The sequence below is a fragment of the Pristiophorus japonicus genome, chromosome 4 (genome assembly GCF_044704955.1).
Source record: "Pristiophorus japonicus isolate sPriJap1 chromosome 4, sPriJap1.hap1, whole genome shotgun sequence".
Lineage (NCBI taxonomy): Eukaryota > Metazoa > Chordata > Chondrichthyes > Pristiophoridae > Pristiophorus > Pristiophorus japonicus.
The window spans coordinates 20,161,491-20,178,234 of NC_091980.1; positions in this window are offsets into that span (position 1 = coordinate 20,161,491).

Here is a 16,744-nt window from a genome sequence, read left to right on the forward strand (position 1 = left end):
AAGTTTCAGTGGAGATGTAGCACTTTATCAAGGAGGCTTTGCGGGTATCCTTGAAATGTTTCCTCTGCCCACCTGGGGCTCACTTGCCGTGTCGGAGTTCCGAGTAGAGCACTTGCTTTGGGAGTCTCGTGTCGGGCTATCGCCCCGCGAGAGGCCTGCCGCCCAGATCACATCCCCTGTTTTAATGTTATGGGCCCAAGTTTCGGGCCGCGCCTAGAATGGCGCAGCCCCGACCTGGAAGCCCGTTTTCGCGCCACAAAGTGCGCCTAAAAAAAACTTACAGAATCTCCGGCTCCCTGCTGGTCCTCTGGAGTCGGGCGCGGCGCAGCACGAGCTTTAGGGGGCAGAGCCAGGTCCCTGTGCTGAAAACAGTGCCGGGACCTCTGCACATGCGCGCTACACTGGGCACGCATGTGCAGTAGCTCCAGGCGCCCAAAACTGTGTGGGAGGGGCCCGAAGCACGCAGCCCCTAGCCCTGGCCGAATGGCCTCACTGGGGCTGCATGCATAAGGCTGCCTCCCATGCCCAGCTCCTGCTTCCTCCCGACCTGACCCGACTCCCGCTTCCCCGCCTCCCGGACCGGACCCGACCCGACCCGACCCCGACACCGACCCGACTCCCGCCGCCCCCCCCCGCCTCCGGACCCGACCCGACCCGCGCTCCCCCGCTCACCCACTCCCCCACCCGACCTCCCTCTCCCTCCCTCCCCGACCCAAACCGACCTCCCTCCCACCATCCCCCGAACCGACCTGCGCTCCCAATCACCCCCCCCCCGCCCACCCCACCCGGACCCGACCCAACCTGACCTCCATCCCCCGACACGACCCGACCCGACCCGACCTCCCTCTGCCCCCACATCCCCCCGACCCGAACCGAACCGAACCGACCCGCGCTCCCTCCCTCCCTCCCCGAACCAACCCGACCTTCCTCCTCCACCCCGCCCCCCCGACCCGACCCACGCTACCCCCGACCCGACCCAACGCCACCAACCTGTAAATCTGGTGCTGGGGACGGGCCCTGCCTGAAGTCTTGGGCCCGGCCGGGCCCGGCCCGTTCAGCCACCCCCCCCCCCATTCTCCTTCTCCCTCCCCCTTCTCCTTCCCGCCCCTCTTCTCCTTTCCCCCCTTCTCCTTTCCCCCCTTCTCCTTTTCTTTCCACCCCCCTCTCCTTCCCCTTCTCCCCCCCTTCTCTTTCCCCTTCTCCTCTCCCCCTTCCCCTTTTCCTCTCCCCCCTTCCCCTTCTCCTCTCCCCCCCTTCCCCTTCTCCCCCCCTTCACCTTCTCCTCTCCCCCCTTCCCCTTCTCCTCTCACCCCCCTTCCCCTTCTCCTCTACCCCCTTCCCCTTCTCCTCTCACCCCCCTTCCCCTTCTCCTCTACCCCTTCCCCTTCTCCTCTCCCCCCTTCTCTTTCTCCTCTCCCCCTTCCCCTTCTCCTCCTCCCCCCCTTCCCCTTCTCCTCCTACGCTCCTTCCCCTTCTTCTCCTCCCCCCTTCCTCTTCTCCGCTCCCCCTTCCCCTTCTCCTCCTCCCCCCCTTCTCCTTCTCCTCCTCCCCCCCATCCCTCCCCCTTCCCTTCCTCCCCCTCTGCCTCCCTCCCTCCCCTCCCCCTGCCCCCCCCCCCTCCTCCTCCTCCTTCCCTCGCTGTCAGAAACACAGGCACTGACAGACAGAGAGTGAGAGACACACACAGACAGACAGACAGAGAGATAGAGACACTGACAGAGACACACTGTGTGGGGGTGGGGGGGGGGCGGGTATCCCAGCACGCTGTTGGAAGGCTCCCGGTGTTGCAGTCGGTAACTAGAAAATGTTTTATTTATTGATTTAAAAAAATATATTTCTTATTAATTTTTTTTGATTGATTTATTGGTTGATTTATTCATGTTTTTATCATTTTATTATGGATGATGGCTCTTTATTTATAAAACTGAAGTGTTTAATGTTTGTAAACTTCCCTTTAAATCCCCCTCCCCTAATTCCCTACGCCTGATTTGTAACCTACGCCTGATTTTCTAAACAAGGTTTTTTCCAGCGTACAAAAATCTTCACTTACTCCATTCTAAGTTAGTTTGGAGTAAGTTTTCACTGACGAAACTTGAAAACAGGCGTAAGTGGCCGGACACGCCCCCTTTTGAAAAAAAAATTCTGTTCCAAAGTGAAACTGTTCTAACTGACTAGAACTGGAGCAAACTAAATGCCGACAATTTGAATTTCTAAGATATTCCGTTCTACACCAGTTGCTCCAAAATATCAGGAGCAACTGAGGCCGAAACTTGGGCCCTATGTTTCAATGATATGTTTCAATGAAGCTGTCGCTGTCATCGCTCGGCGCAGATTTAGGGAGGCGATACCTCATTTAGGGTCCGGGGTGATGATGGAGTGCTGTGCACGGTGATGCCGATCAGAATTTCCAGGCCTTTGACTTTGGAGAGGTGTCTAAAGTCAAAGTTAACTTTCTTGAGTACTGCATCCAGTTCTTGGTCTGCAAGACACGAGCAAGACATACAATTTTTGGAGAAAATGCAGAGAAGAAAAACAAAACGAATCCCTCGCGTCAAAGATTTGGAATATGAGGAAAGACTGGAGAAAGTCAGGCTTTTCAATAACAACAACAACTTACACTTACAAGAACATAAGATCTTAAGAAATAGGAACAGGAGTAGGCCAAACGGCCCCTCGAGCCTGCTTCGACTTTCAATAAGATCATGGCTGATCTGATCATGGACTCACTTCCCCGCTCGGTCCCCCCTTATCCCCTTGTCATTTGAGAAACTGTCTATTTCTGTCTTAAATTTATTTAATGACCCAGCTTCCACAGCTCTCTGAGGAAGTGAATTCCACAGATTTACAACCGTCTGAGAGAAGAAATTTCTCCTCATCTCTGTTTTAAATGGGTGGCCCCTTATTCTAAAGATCATGCCCTCTAGTTCTAGTCTCCCCCATCAGTGGAAACATCTTCTCTGCATCCACCTTGTCAAGCCCCCTCATAATCTTACACGTTTCGATAAGATCACCTCTCATTCTTCTGAATTCCAATGTGTAGAGGCCCAACCTACTCAACCTTCCTCATAAGTCAACCCCCTCATCCCCGGAATCAACCTAGTGAACCTTCTCTGAACTGCCTCCAAAGCAAGTTTATCCTTTCGTAAATATGGAAACCAAAACTGCACGCAGTATTCCAGGTGTGGCCTCATCAATACCTTATATAGCTGTCATAAGACTTCCCTGCTTTTATACTTCATCCCCTTTGCAATAAAGGCCAAGATACCATTGGCCTTCCTGATCAATTGCTGTACCTACATACTATCCTTTGTGATTCATGCACAAGTACACCCAGGTCCCGCTGTACTGCGGCACTTTGCAATCTTTCTCCATTTAAATAATAACTTGCTCTTTGATTTTTTCTGCCAAAGTGCATGACCTCACACTTTCCAACATTATACTCCATCTGCCAAATTTTTGTCCACTCACTTAGCCTGTCTATGTCCTTTTTGTGTCCTCCTCACCCATTGCTTTTCCTCCCGTCTTTGTATCTTTGTATAGTCAGCAAATTTGGCTACGTTACACTCAGTCCCTTCTTCCAAGTCATTAATATAGATTGTAAATAGTTGGGGTCCCAGCACTGATCCCTGCGGCACCACACTAGTTACTGGTTGCCAACCAGAGAATGAACCATTTATCCTGACTCTCTGTTCTCTCTTAGTTAGCCAATCCTCTATCCATGCTAATATAATACCCCCAACCCCGTGAACATTTATCTTGTGCAGTAACCTTTTATGTGACACCTTGTCACATGTGTTCTGCAAGTCCAAATACACCATATCCACTGGTTCCCCTTTATCCAAACTCTTCGTTACATCCTCTAATGCAATGAAACATCCCAAGGTGCTTCACAGGGGGATTCGCAAAACAAAAGTTGATACCAAGACACATCAGGAGATATTGAGACAGATGACAGGTAGGATTTAAGGACTATGTTAAAGGAGGAGAGAGAGAGATAGAGAGACTGAGAGCTTTTGGGAGAATATTCTCGAGTTTCGGGCCCTGACAGCTGAAGGCACGGCCACCAATTAAAATCGGGGAAACTCAGGCGGCCAGAATGTGAGGAGCACAGAGGTCTTGGAGGGTTGTATGGAAGGAGGAGGTTACAGAGATAGAGCAGGGCGAGGCTATGGAGGAATTTGAAATCAAGGATGTGAATTTTAAAATTGAGGCATTGCAGGACTGTGAGCCAATGAGTGTTGAATGAGCTTAAGTTTACAGAGGGTGGAAGATGGGATGTCGGCAAGGAGACCATTGGAATAGTCAAATTTAGAGGTGCACAAAGCATGGATGAGGGTTTCAGCAGCAGATGAGCTACGGCAGGAGTGGAGGTGGGCGATTTTACGGAGGTGGAACTAGGCGGTCTTGGTGATGGAACGAATATGGGGTCAAAAACTCATCTCCGATTCACGTAAGACAGCAATGTTGCGCACGGTTTGTTTCAGCCTCAGACAGCGACCAGGGAGAGGGATGGAGTCGGTGGATAGAAAAGGGAATTTGTAGTGGGGACACAAGACAATGGCTTCAGTCTTCCCAATTTTTAGTTGGAGAAAATCGCTGCTCATCAAGGACTGGATGTCGGACAAGCAGCGTGACAAAGCAGAGGCAGTGGAGGGGTTGGGAAAGGTGGTGGTGAATGGCTTGGTGTCGTCAGCGTACATGTGGAATTTGACGGTGTGCTTTCAGATGATTGTAGGTAAATGAGAAAAAGTAGTGGGGTAAGGATAGATACTTGGGGGACACATAAGAACATAAGAACATAAGAAATAGGTGCAGGATTAGACCATTTGGCCCACTCTGCCATTTCATAAGATCATGGGTGATCTGATCATGGACTCAGCTCCACTTCCCTGCCCGCTCCCCATAACCCTTGACACCCTTATCGTTCAAAAATCTGTCTAAGTCCACCTTAAATATATTCAATGACCCAGCCTCCACAGCTCTCTGGGGCAGAGAATTCCACAGATTTACAACCCTCTGAGAGAAGAAATTCCTCCTCATCTGAGTTCGAAATGTGCGACTCCTTATTCTGAAACTATGCCCCCTAGTTCTAGATTCCCCCACGAATGGAAACACGCTCTCTGCATCCACCTTGTCGAGCCCCCTCAGCACCTTTTATGTTTCAATAAAATCACCTCTCATTCTCCTAAAGTCCAATGAGTATAGGCCCAACCTGCTCATCCTTTCTTCATAATTTCTTCTCAGGAATCAACTTGGTGAACCTTCTCAGAACCGCCTCTAATGCAAATACAACCCTCCTTAAATACGGAGACCAAAACTCTACGCAGTACTCTAGGGGGCCGAAATTGGTCACCGGTAAATCCCGCCCATTTTTCGGTGGTCTCCTGGTGGCACCTACCTTTTTGGCGCCCACTGCCGCCGGGTCCCGTCGGGAGCCTGTTTCGGATACATTGCGTGAGTGGCAGCGGCAGGCAGCGGGAGTCGGTGAGCGGCAGCAGGTAGCAGGTGCACGCCCCCTCCACTCGGAGAACTTCGGAGGCCCCGCAACGTGCATGCGCGAGACTTTGTGATTTTTTTTTTGTAGTCTGTTCACCCACCTGACATCATTTCAGCCCCGTTTGAGGCTGATGGGACATCTGCGCATGTGCTTAAAGGCACAGCCCTCTCTTGCAGCTGTGAGTTGGAGAGGGGAAGAGTGGGAGTTGGAGATTGGAGAGGGGGGGGGGGATTCTGAGTTGGAGAGGGGGGATTCTGAGCTGGAGAGGGCAGAGAGTGTGTTGGAGAGAGCAGAGTCTGCGTTGGAGAGGGGACAGTCTTGTAAATTGAGAGCCACAAAGTCTTGAGCAGCAATTCCTTTAATCATTGAGGATGAGTGGGCAAAAATCTGCAATGAAGACTATCAAGAGCAGGCCCAGAGCTCCCTGGTTTAATGAAGAGGAATTGGAGGAGCTGGTAACGGAGGTGGAGCGCAGGTATAAAGACCTCATCCGGGATGGTCGTGGAAAGCCTCCACCACCACAATACCGACGCAGTTGGAGGGAGATCGGTGAGATCGTGTCTGCAACGGGCAATGTTGTGCAGGGTGGGGACCAATGCCGGAAACGTTGGAATGACTTGGTGGCAGCAACAAGAGTGAATTCAAATTTATTGCCCCCCTCCTGTCTCCTGTCCAACTCCTAATAGGTTGTGCGCCAGATGTGTGTGTGTATGTGTGTGTGTGTGTGTGTGTGTATGTGTGTGTGTGTGTGTGTGTGTGTGTGTGGGAGTGTGTGTGGGGGGCATCAGCAAAGAGGCTAAAGGCTGTAACGTTTCTTTCTGCATAAGACAAAAGCTTCCAAGGCAGCAAGCCTGAGAGTGACGAGAGGGGGACCAGCAGAGGTGGTCGAATTGAGCAGGCTGGAAGAGCGTGCGTTGGCATTGGTGGGTGCCCACCACTGTGCAACCACAACGGTTGATGCAGATCCGATGCACAGCATGGTAAGATTATACTAATCTCTGGTGTAAGCCACGCTCATGGCAGGAAAGGTCATGCAATGTTAAGGCAATCGCGGTTTACTGCACAATTTGTCGCCCGTTGTTGGTGTGCCCATGTAGAGATGGAACTCCTTGCTGGCACAATGTGAGATGGCATGGCTGACATGTCAGCTTGACCAGCATCCTCCCACTACAGACTGAAATGTTGTGCTCTACTTGCAGATGATGACTCGGACAGCACGGATCAAGGTACACCATCCACCTCTGGCATTCCGAGAAGTCATCAGACCCCAACGTCTCCCACCCCAACATTGTCCCCAGCCCAACACAGTGGCTCCTTCCTCCACTGCCACACCCCCCCCTTCCCCAGATCACCCATTTCACCGCTCCCACCTCAGAGCCACGAAGAAGAGGAGAGAGACGAGGGAGAAGGGCCTGTTTTTGAGCTCCAAGAGCAGGATGACAACAGCCTCCTGCCATGTGAGCCATCTGTCCGCAGAACCTCGGCATCAGGCTCCGAGTTCCTGCGGTTTGGAACGGACTCCACACTGGCAAATTCAACCAAGCGCAGAGGCCGTGGCGTGAAGGCAAGCAAGACGCCAGAACCCACCAGGAGCAAGCAACCAGCTGAGGATGCAGGACAGCTCTCTGCTATTCAGGAGATGGCCCAGCTATCACGGACAAGCATGCAGATAGGTCGCAATATGCTCCAGAACATGGCTGGGATAGCTGGCAGCATGGCCACCATCACCCAGCAGCATGATGACAAGATGGACCGGGCTCATCACTGTGTTGCGCACAACTGAGTCCGTTGAAGCCGTGAGGCAAGAGATGGCTTCTGGCCGCTTAGTGCAAGCCCCCAACCCCATACCCTCAAGGCAGACCGATCCGGAGGAGCAGGAGATCTCGGCGCCTTTGGTCATGCCCTCTGCCTTCTCACCAAGACGCACACACTGACAGACATCCTGCTGCCCTCCTGCACAACCTCCTCAACTATAGGCAGTGAGGGGCAGGGGAGCGGGATGCTGTGGTGTAGGCGGGGAGAGGAAGAGGAGCTTGGGCATCACTTCAAAGTGGGGGGGGAAGAGAGATGGTGGTGCCGGGTCGAGTGGTGGGTTTTGGCGGTGGAAATGTTTGTAAATGTAATAATGTTATGTAACCTTTTTATTGTGCACTTGTAAATACACTCACATTGTTGACCCTCTCTTGGTGAGTGTCTCATTTTAACATCATGTGTGGTGCCCTGTGAGAAACACACATCTGACCCTCAGGTAATCTGCTTTATCAGGAATATTTTCCCATCCACATCTGACTGCACTGTATAATGGGTCCTGTCATCGGGCCATTGTAACACGACAAGGAAGGGTCACCAAAGCAGGAAGGCTTCCATTCAATGACACTCACTTTACCTACTTGCAGGGCAGACCTCATGGCTTCAACCCTCTTTTTCCAAGGCCAAACTTGGCAGAGTGCCACCCCTGAGATGACATGGTCATCAGTTACATTGCAGTACATTAACTGCCTTTTCCTGTGTTCCATACCTCATGTAATAGTCTTCTGACTATCAGTTGTAGCGATGTGCCATTTCTTTACATCTTCTAACTCTCACTTATTCAGCCTGACATAATCCCATACCCTCTGCGCAGTCACAATATGCGCCGAAATATGTTCCGCATTAAATGCTCTCAAAACTCTTGGAGGGCATCTCCACTGAGCCTTTACGATCTTTCGCTACTCATTGCCGCTTTGTCCACCGCACCTTCCCTTCAACGGAGTCATATGGAGAAACATATCTGAACTCTTTCTGTGCGGGTTAAGGTCCATCACATTACTCTTTATGTGCTGTGAGGGTTATTTGATCTGTCAGATTTATTACATCTCTCAGAATAGAGCTATGTCCATGACCACAACAAAGCACGTTGGCTACAGGTATTTTGTGATTAAGCAGAACAGATTTTATAAAGTAATTTCCTTGCAGTACAAAGAAATAAAACTTAACAAGGCGATAGTGACAGTCTATTTATTGAAACCTCAACGGTAGGCCAGTGACTCACCGCAGCGCTTGTCTCTTGCTGTGTTCTAGTGACCGTAGTCCTTCCTCAGTTTCCTCTGTAATAGTGCTGCCCCTAAAGTCGAATAGCTGTAACTTTATACCCTTTTCCTCCCATAGAAATGTTGTGAGAGTCTGCAGCTGTCTCAGGCTTACAATAGATCATTCTAAGTCTATACCTCTGACCTTCTACTTTATCTCTAGTTCTTTTCTGAGAACTTTTCGAAGGACTGTGTCATGGAATTAATTAATGAGCTTGGCTGTACAAAATGTGACATGCTGCATACTTTCCAGTTATTGATAATTATTTGGCCTTGGCCATTGTGGTTCTAAAATGAAGTTTCAGCAAGGTTAAAAAAAAAGTTTCCATCAACTTCGACTCGTTTTCGTCACTTTTATCACATACTAATTAAACATAAGCATGATCAATAAACTAAAGCAACCTCCAGCAAATGATTTTTCCAGCTGTCCCACTCATAATGCTGCAGCATCTGCACCAAAGCCGCTGCAGCACTCGGAGCCCTTCTCCCTGCCACCCGACTCATGGCCAGCTCACACCTGCTTTTTGCCAGCGGTCCTTTTGGCGGTCGGCAGGTCGATCGGAGGCCAGCGTGCCTGACCAAAATGGCCCATTTGCAGCATCAGGCATGGGCGGGCGGCACGATGTCACGCCCTCCGTGACCAATCTCCCACCGGGCAGAACCTGGACGGCAGATGGGCGGTTCCCCAAAAAACAACATTTCCGACGGAACCTCGGCAGCTGCGGCCGCAACATCCACCAATTTCGGCCCCTTATTCTAAGATCGTGCCCTCTAGTTCTAGTCTCCCCCACCAGTGGAAACATCCTCTCTGCATCCACCTTGTCAAGCCCCCTCGTAATCTTATACGTTTCGATAAGATCACCTCTCATTCTTCTGAATTCCAATGAGTAGAGGCCCAACCTACTCAACTTTTTCTCATAAGTCAACCCCCTCATCTCCGGAATCAACCTGGTGAACCTTCTCTGAACTGCCTCCATAAATACGGAAACCAAAACTGCATGCAGTATTTCAGGTGTGGCCTCACCAATACCCTGTATAACTGTAGCAAGGCTTCCCTACTTTTACACTCCATCCCCCTTGCAATAAAGGCCAACCTGCAAGCTAACTTTTTGCCTTTCATGCACATGGACCCCCAGGTGCAGGACACCAGAGGTAACAATGTGGGAGTGAGGAGAGAAGCCATTGCAGGTGATTCTCTGGTCGATAATAATGGAACCAAGTGAGGGCAGTCCCACCCAGCTGGACAATGGAGTAGAGGCTTTGACGGTGGATGAAGTGGTCAACCGTGTCAAAGGCTGCAGGCAGGTCGAGAAAGACAGGAGGGATAGTTTACCATGGTCACAGTCATATAGGATATGATTTGTGACTTTGATAAGGCCATTTCAGTGATGTGGCAGGGGAAACCTGATCGGAGGAGTTCAAACATGGAGTTGCGGGAAATGTGGGCACTGACTTGGGAGGTAACAACAGGAATTTGGAGAGGGAAGGAAGGTTGGACTTGAACCAGTAGTTTTATAGGACAGAGGGGGCATGGATAGGTTTTATGAGGAGAGGAGTGTTGTTGGCAGATTTGAATGGGAAGGAGACAGTACCTGAGTAGAAAGGGCAGGAAAGTGGAGTTGAGGCCAAGATCAGATCAGCCATAATCTTATTGAATGGCAGAGCAGGCTCGAGGAGCCATATGGCCTACTCTTGCTCCTATTTCTTATGTTCTTAACCGTTAACAATATCAGCTAACATGGGAGCCCAACAAGAATAACAACTTGAATTTATGTCGTGCCTTTAATGTAGTAAAATGTCCGAAGACGCTTCACAGGAGCGTTATCAAACAACATTTTACACTGAACCACATTAGGAGATATTAGGGCAGGGCTTGGTCAATGAGGTAGGTGTTAAGGCGAGTCTTAAAAGAGGAAAAAGAGGTAGAGAGGCAGAGAGGTTTAGGGAGGGAATTCCAGAGCTTAGGGCCAAAGCAGCTAAAGGCACGGCAACCAATGGTGGAGCGAAGAAAATCGGGGAGCGCAAGAGGGCAATCTTGTTCTTAAAGCGGAAAAATAATAAAATATTTACTTTGTCGCAGGGAAAAAAAAACATTTGCCCCCAAGGGGAGATTGTGCAGGAATAACTTTGATCAACAAGTTAACTTCTTTCAGCATTACCAGTTGAGAAACGTTTAATCAATTATATTGCTCATCTACATTAGACAGGCAGGACTGTTCCAACTTAAATTTGTTCTATTTTGACTCCTAGTATCTGGAATTCACCCTGTTTATGCTGCAAGGCAGGTTTCAGAAGCGCAGAGCCAGCTGCATATGTATGCTTCTCTTCTTAGGCAGTCCCTCTGAATTGCGGATTACTTGCTTCCATACGAAAATTTAGTTCACATGTGACTCATGAGTCCGATGCAGGACCTACAGTCCCTGTCACAGGTGGGGCAGACAGTGATTGAAGGGACGTGTGGGTGGGGTGCTTGGGCTAACATGCGCTCCTTCCGCTGTGTACGCTTGGTTTCCACTTGCTCCAGGCGTAGAGACTCGAGGTGCTTGGCGCCTTCCCGGTTGCTTCTCCTCCACTTTGAGCGGTCTTGGGCCAGGGATTCCCAGATGTCGGTGGGGATGTTGTACTTTTTCAAGGAGACTTTGGGGGTGTCCGTGAAGCATTTCCTCTGCCCACCTGAGGCTCGCTTGCCGTGTCGGAGCTCTGAGTAGAGCACTTGTTTTGGGAGTCTCGTCTCGGGCATGCGGACGACATGGCCCGCCCAACGGAGCTGATCGAGCATGGTCAATGCTTTGATGCTGGGGATGTTGGCCTGAGAGAGAACGCTGACTTTGGTATGTCTAGCCTGCCAGTGGATTTGCAAGATCTTGCGGAGGCAATATTTGTGGTACTTCTCCAATGCTTTGAGGTGCCTGCTGTACATAGTCCATGTCTCTGAGGAAAGATTGAGTAGGTTGGGCCTCTGCTCATTAGAATTCAGAAGAATGAGAGGTGATCTTATCGAAAGGTATAAGATTATGAGGGGGCTTGACAAGGTGGATGCAGAGAGGATGTTTCTACTGATGGGAGAGACGAGAACTAGAGGGTATGATAGAATAAGGGGTCGGCCAATTAAAACAGAAGTGAGGAGAAATTTCTTCTCCGAGAGGGTTGTAAAGCTATGGAATTCACTGCCTCAGAGAGCTATGGAAGCTGGGACATTGAATAAATTTAAGATAGAAATAGATAGTTTCTTAAATGATAAGGGGATAAGGGGAACGGGCGGGGAAATGGAGCTGAGTCCATGATCAGATCAGCCACGATCTTATTAAATGGTGGAGCAGGCTCGATGGGCCGAATGGCCTACTCCTGCTCCTATTTCTTATGTTCTTATGTTCTTATAGGAGGACATATATGTATATTTTATATATATATATACGGAAGCTTAGATATGCTTAGTTGCTTGAAAAGACATTTTCCTGGACTTTCATTTTTTAGTCTCCAGATCTTCTTTAATATCGGAGATGGTTCATACAGGATGTCATTGCCAACAGCTCAATGCCCGCCTGAACACTAGCCTGATTGTCATCCAGAAGACTCATGATACCCACCAGATTTTGGCAGCAGCTCTGCCGTTCCTTCAGTAGCCTGAAGAAACTGCTCCTGTTGGGATCGGGCGCTGATCCTGCGCATCTAAGGCATTGTTGCTGCCTTATTCATAGTGCCTTACCTAATTTATATTGCAGTGTTCTTGTCAATTTGGGAATGCCTGCCAGGCCAGCTCTGTAATGCAGGGGTCGGTTTTATGAACTAGCTCCTCAGAGAACTTTGTGTGGTGGGAAATGCATTATCGGAATCTAGGCTCAGGGGCCAGTAGACCGTGTAAGATTTTCCATTCATTAGCATTCAGTCGTGTGATGCTCGTGCCAAGACAATTTCATAAAATGTTATTAATTGCTGCTCATATTTTCTATGTTGTTGAACTCTTCTTGTTAATTCATTTGCTGGCATTTATTGCTCATCACAAATTGCACTGGGCTTTCCTCTTGAACAGTGGTGTTACAAGTTTGTGACAACTGAGTGGTTTTCTGGCCAGTTAAGAATCAATCACATTGGTGTGAGTCTGTAGACACATATAGGCCAGACTAGGTAAGGACAGCAGGCTTTCTTCTCCCCTAAAGGAGAATTAGTGAATCCATTTTTACAACAACTGACATCTTCATGGTAACTTTTACTGATCTCAGTTGAAAGAAAAATTGAATTCCAATTCTCAAACGGCCCTGGTGGGATTTCAACTCACATTCATGTTTAGTCCAGACCTCTGACTACTCGTAAAATAACCACTATGTTACCCCACGCTAATTCCTTGATTACGTTTACTCCATCCAATTCAAACTCCGGGGCAGGGGGAGGCATAGGAAGAAAGAAAGGCTTGCATTTATATAGTGCCTTTCACAGCTACTGGATGTCACAAAGCGCATTACAGCCAATGAAGTATTTTTTGAAGTGTAGTTAATGTTATACTGTAAGAAACGTGGCAGCCAATTTGCGCACAGCAAGCTCTCACAAACAGCAATGTGATAATGAACAGATAATTGATTTCAGTGATGTTGACTGAGGGACAAATATTGGCCAAGACACTGGGGCTAACTCCCCTGCTCTTCTTTGAAATAGTGCCATGGGAAATTTTAGAGCCACCTGATGCAGCAATTTACGTTACACCCGAAAGACAGCACTTCCGACACTGCAGCACTCCCTCAGCACCGCACTGGAGTGACAGCCTAGATTTTTGTGCCCAAGTCCCTGGAGTGGGACTTAAACCCACAACCTTTTGACTCAGAGGCGAGGGTGCTATCTGTCATATATGTACTTTAGGGATCACTAGCCACTAGATGGCGTCACTGTTGGAGGCCATTGGGTTGCACGCACTGGTGTGCAGCCCAAGTCTAAAAGGCCAGCCATTTTGAACATTAGTCACTTTGGGCCTTAATAAAGCAGAGCCAAGGTCATGCCTCTTGGAGTTAAACAGTACTTAGTCTAACAGTTAGTGCAGACACAACACTACCCACTGAGCCACAGCTGACACGGACACGGACAGTTGTTCACCTGTCAGAGTGAAATTGTAAATGTAAGTTGATAACATGCTTGCAGTTTGACTACCTATAGTGAACTGAGGAACTCCTTCCCCTCACTGACTCTGAATAGAAGATGACCAAAACCCCAAGGCTGAATTTTTGGGACCTTTGCGCTCCGGGTTTCACCCCGGAGCGACGAGAAAGGCGACAGTGAGGTCTCCTGCATCCTATCACGATCCTCAGGTCAGGTTTAGCGGCGGCACTGAGCAGGACCACTGGGAAGAGCTGCGATGGGTGTGCAAAGCCCCTGGTTGTGACACCGGCAGAAGTTTTGCCTATTCCCTGATCCGTCCGCCCAGAAATGTGCCTGCAGTGATCACCTGGGTAATCAGTTCGGTCCAGCATAGCCGGCGGCGTAGAGGAAGGCAAATACTCTGAAGGGTAAATGTGAGCGTTTGTTCTTTTAATTTTTTTGTGATTTGTGTTGTGGTGGGGTGGGCAATGTTTTGGGAATGTTGCTGTGTTTTTTTTTAAGATTTCCACCCCCCGCCCCCCCCCTCAATCCCAGGTCTCTCTCGGAGCGCTCCCAGCCTGGCTCTTTAGCTCAGGAGTTTCCCATCCTTGTGCCACGAGAGGTGTACAACGCCTCCCTTAGCGCTGCGTCCCCTGACGCAGGGCCCAGCTGCCCAAACGTACCTACTGAGGCGCAAACTATTTCTGGCCGCTAGCTTTCCCGCCCTGCCTCCATTTTCGCCCCAAAAACAGAAAAGCCTAAACTCCAGCCCCCAAAGTATGCAAGAGTCAGTGCAGCCATTATTATAAGCCATGAGTTCCACAAGAAGAGTTCATTGAATCCAGCAGGGCAGAACTTCTATCCGCTGGGGATCCACGCTCATGACCACATCTGAATTCCCAGGCCAGGCCCCCTGCATAAAGTGGGCAGACACACGTGCCCCAGCTGGGGTAACCCGTCTGAGGAAATGATGGCACTAATGGGCCGGCCTGTCGAAATGGTCCGAACAGGTTTCTCGCCTTCTGTTCAATGGGTTAGTTTTCCCAGCTGTCACCAGTCGCTCTGTCTGATAAGTGCTCCCTTGCCCAGTGTTGCTATTGGCATGACTGCAGAGAGGTGCCCACCTCAATAGCTTGGTTATTTCAATGGATGGGGTAAAGGGGTTCAGAGGGCTGGCATAATCAACCTCAGTTCAACCCAAATTTCCACCCTCCGCCACTAGCCTTGGATGCAGTATTCTCTCCATAACCTCGCCTCTCCCTCTCTCTCTGTAACCACCTCCAGCCCCTCAACCACCACAAAATATCTGCGCTCCTCTAATTCTTCCCTCTTGAGCATTCCTGATTTTAATTGGTCAACCATAGGTGGCTGTGCCTCTTGTTGCCTCGGCCCCAATTGCTCTGGAATTCCTTCCCTAAACCTCTCCGCCTCTCTACCTCGCTCTCCTCCTTTAAGACATTCCTTAAAACCTACCTCTTTGACCAAGCTTTTGCTCACCTGCCCTAATTTCTCCTTATGTGGCTCAGTTTCAAATTTAGTCTGATAACACCCCTATGGGATATTTTACAACGTTAAAGGCGCTATATAAATACAAGTTGTTATTGTTATTGTTGCAGGAAAGGCTGAGAAAATTCCATTCGAATATCTCTGCCTTTCCCATATCATTGTTTTTTTGCAAGAGTTATTTTCTTTATTTGACCCATGCACAGATGCAATATCTATTCCTATCCATGCATTCCAATCAGTTGAGTTGCTCACAGGAAATAGGATTCCTAATAGAAAAGGGAAAATTAAATAAAAACAGACTTGGGCACAGGCTGCGGCACATATCACTTGTGCCTGGTGACAGGATTTCCTTCACGGCCTGAGGATAAAATCACACGAATAACAGGCAGCGTGAGAAGTGTGACAGGAAAGTCACAATATGAATAAAGTTACAGCATTATTAGCATCAAGCCCGAACTGTGTCAAGCAAAATCGTAACTTCAAAACAGAGAATCACAAAGTTAAATTGAATTTATAAAGTCACTGTGGGTTCTTTAATTTCCTGTTTGGCACAGCACACTGTTCTGTGGTCTCTACACAGACTCTGTGTAAGAGATTATAATTCCTTGATTTTTATTCATATATATAATAGTAAGGAAATTGCTAACGAATAAAAGTACATCACTTTTTCTTATGCTAATGGTAGACTATGTACTATAATTTCCTTCCTCAAACATTATTCAATCATTGTGTTCTACAAGCTCTACCCTAATTTACTCATTCCTGTAGTTTGTTTTAACAGTGATCTCAGTAAAACAATGAAGTTTAATCAAGGTAAACACGCTTGAGTTCATGTACTATGCGGTGATTGGGAATGTGTTGCGAGGCTGTAAGCTGCACCAGAGGTTTGAATAATATTGAAACTATGAGGTGGCAGCTTGAAGAATTCATAAACACCTGGGAGACAGTGTGTGAGTAATTTGAGACCTGATCAATGTTCCTGTTAACCCAAACGTCAGCGATCTGCAGGTCCCACGCAGGCGGCTCAACAGTTTAATAATGGAACAAAAAAGCGCATGCACGGTAACTTAAATGGGCCGTGTACCCCCTTAAAGGGGCCGCGCACCCCCAAAATTTTTTAGCGAGAACATTGCATGTGGCAATCACCATCATCGTCTTCATAGGCAGTCCCTCGAATCGAGGGTGGCTTGCTTCCATCCCAAAAAGTTCACAGGTGTTTCAATGAAGGACCTAATATTCCAGGTTCCGAACGACATCCTGAAGAGTGCAAGATGCTTGTGCGTGCATTTTTTTAATGTGTGGTGGCCGTTGCACACCAGCCACCACACGGGCTTGACAGAGCTAGGCCTTGGTCCAGCGGCAAGGATTAATCAAGACGACTGGAGACCAGCTCTGCTGCACGGACCTAGTGCGCATGCATATTGCGGTGTGGGCTGGGCCCGTGCTGCCCCTGGGCCCTCGCCTGTTCAAGGCCCCAAACTCACGCCTCTCCTGGGCCCCGATCATGTTGCTCCATGATCACGCGCCGCTCCTGCGCCCCGACCTCGCCACTCCTGCTGTTACTGCCCACGCTCCAATCAGCGACCTGGACCTTGGTGACATCCAATCC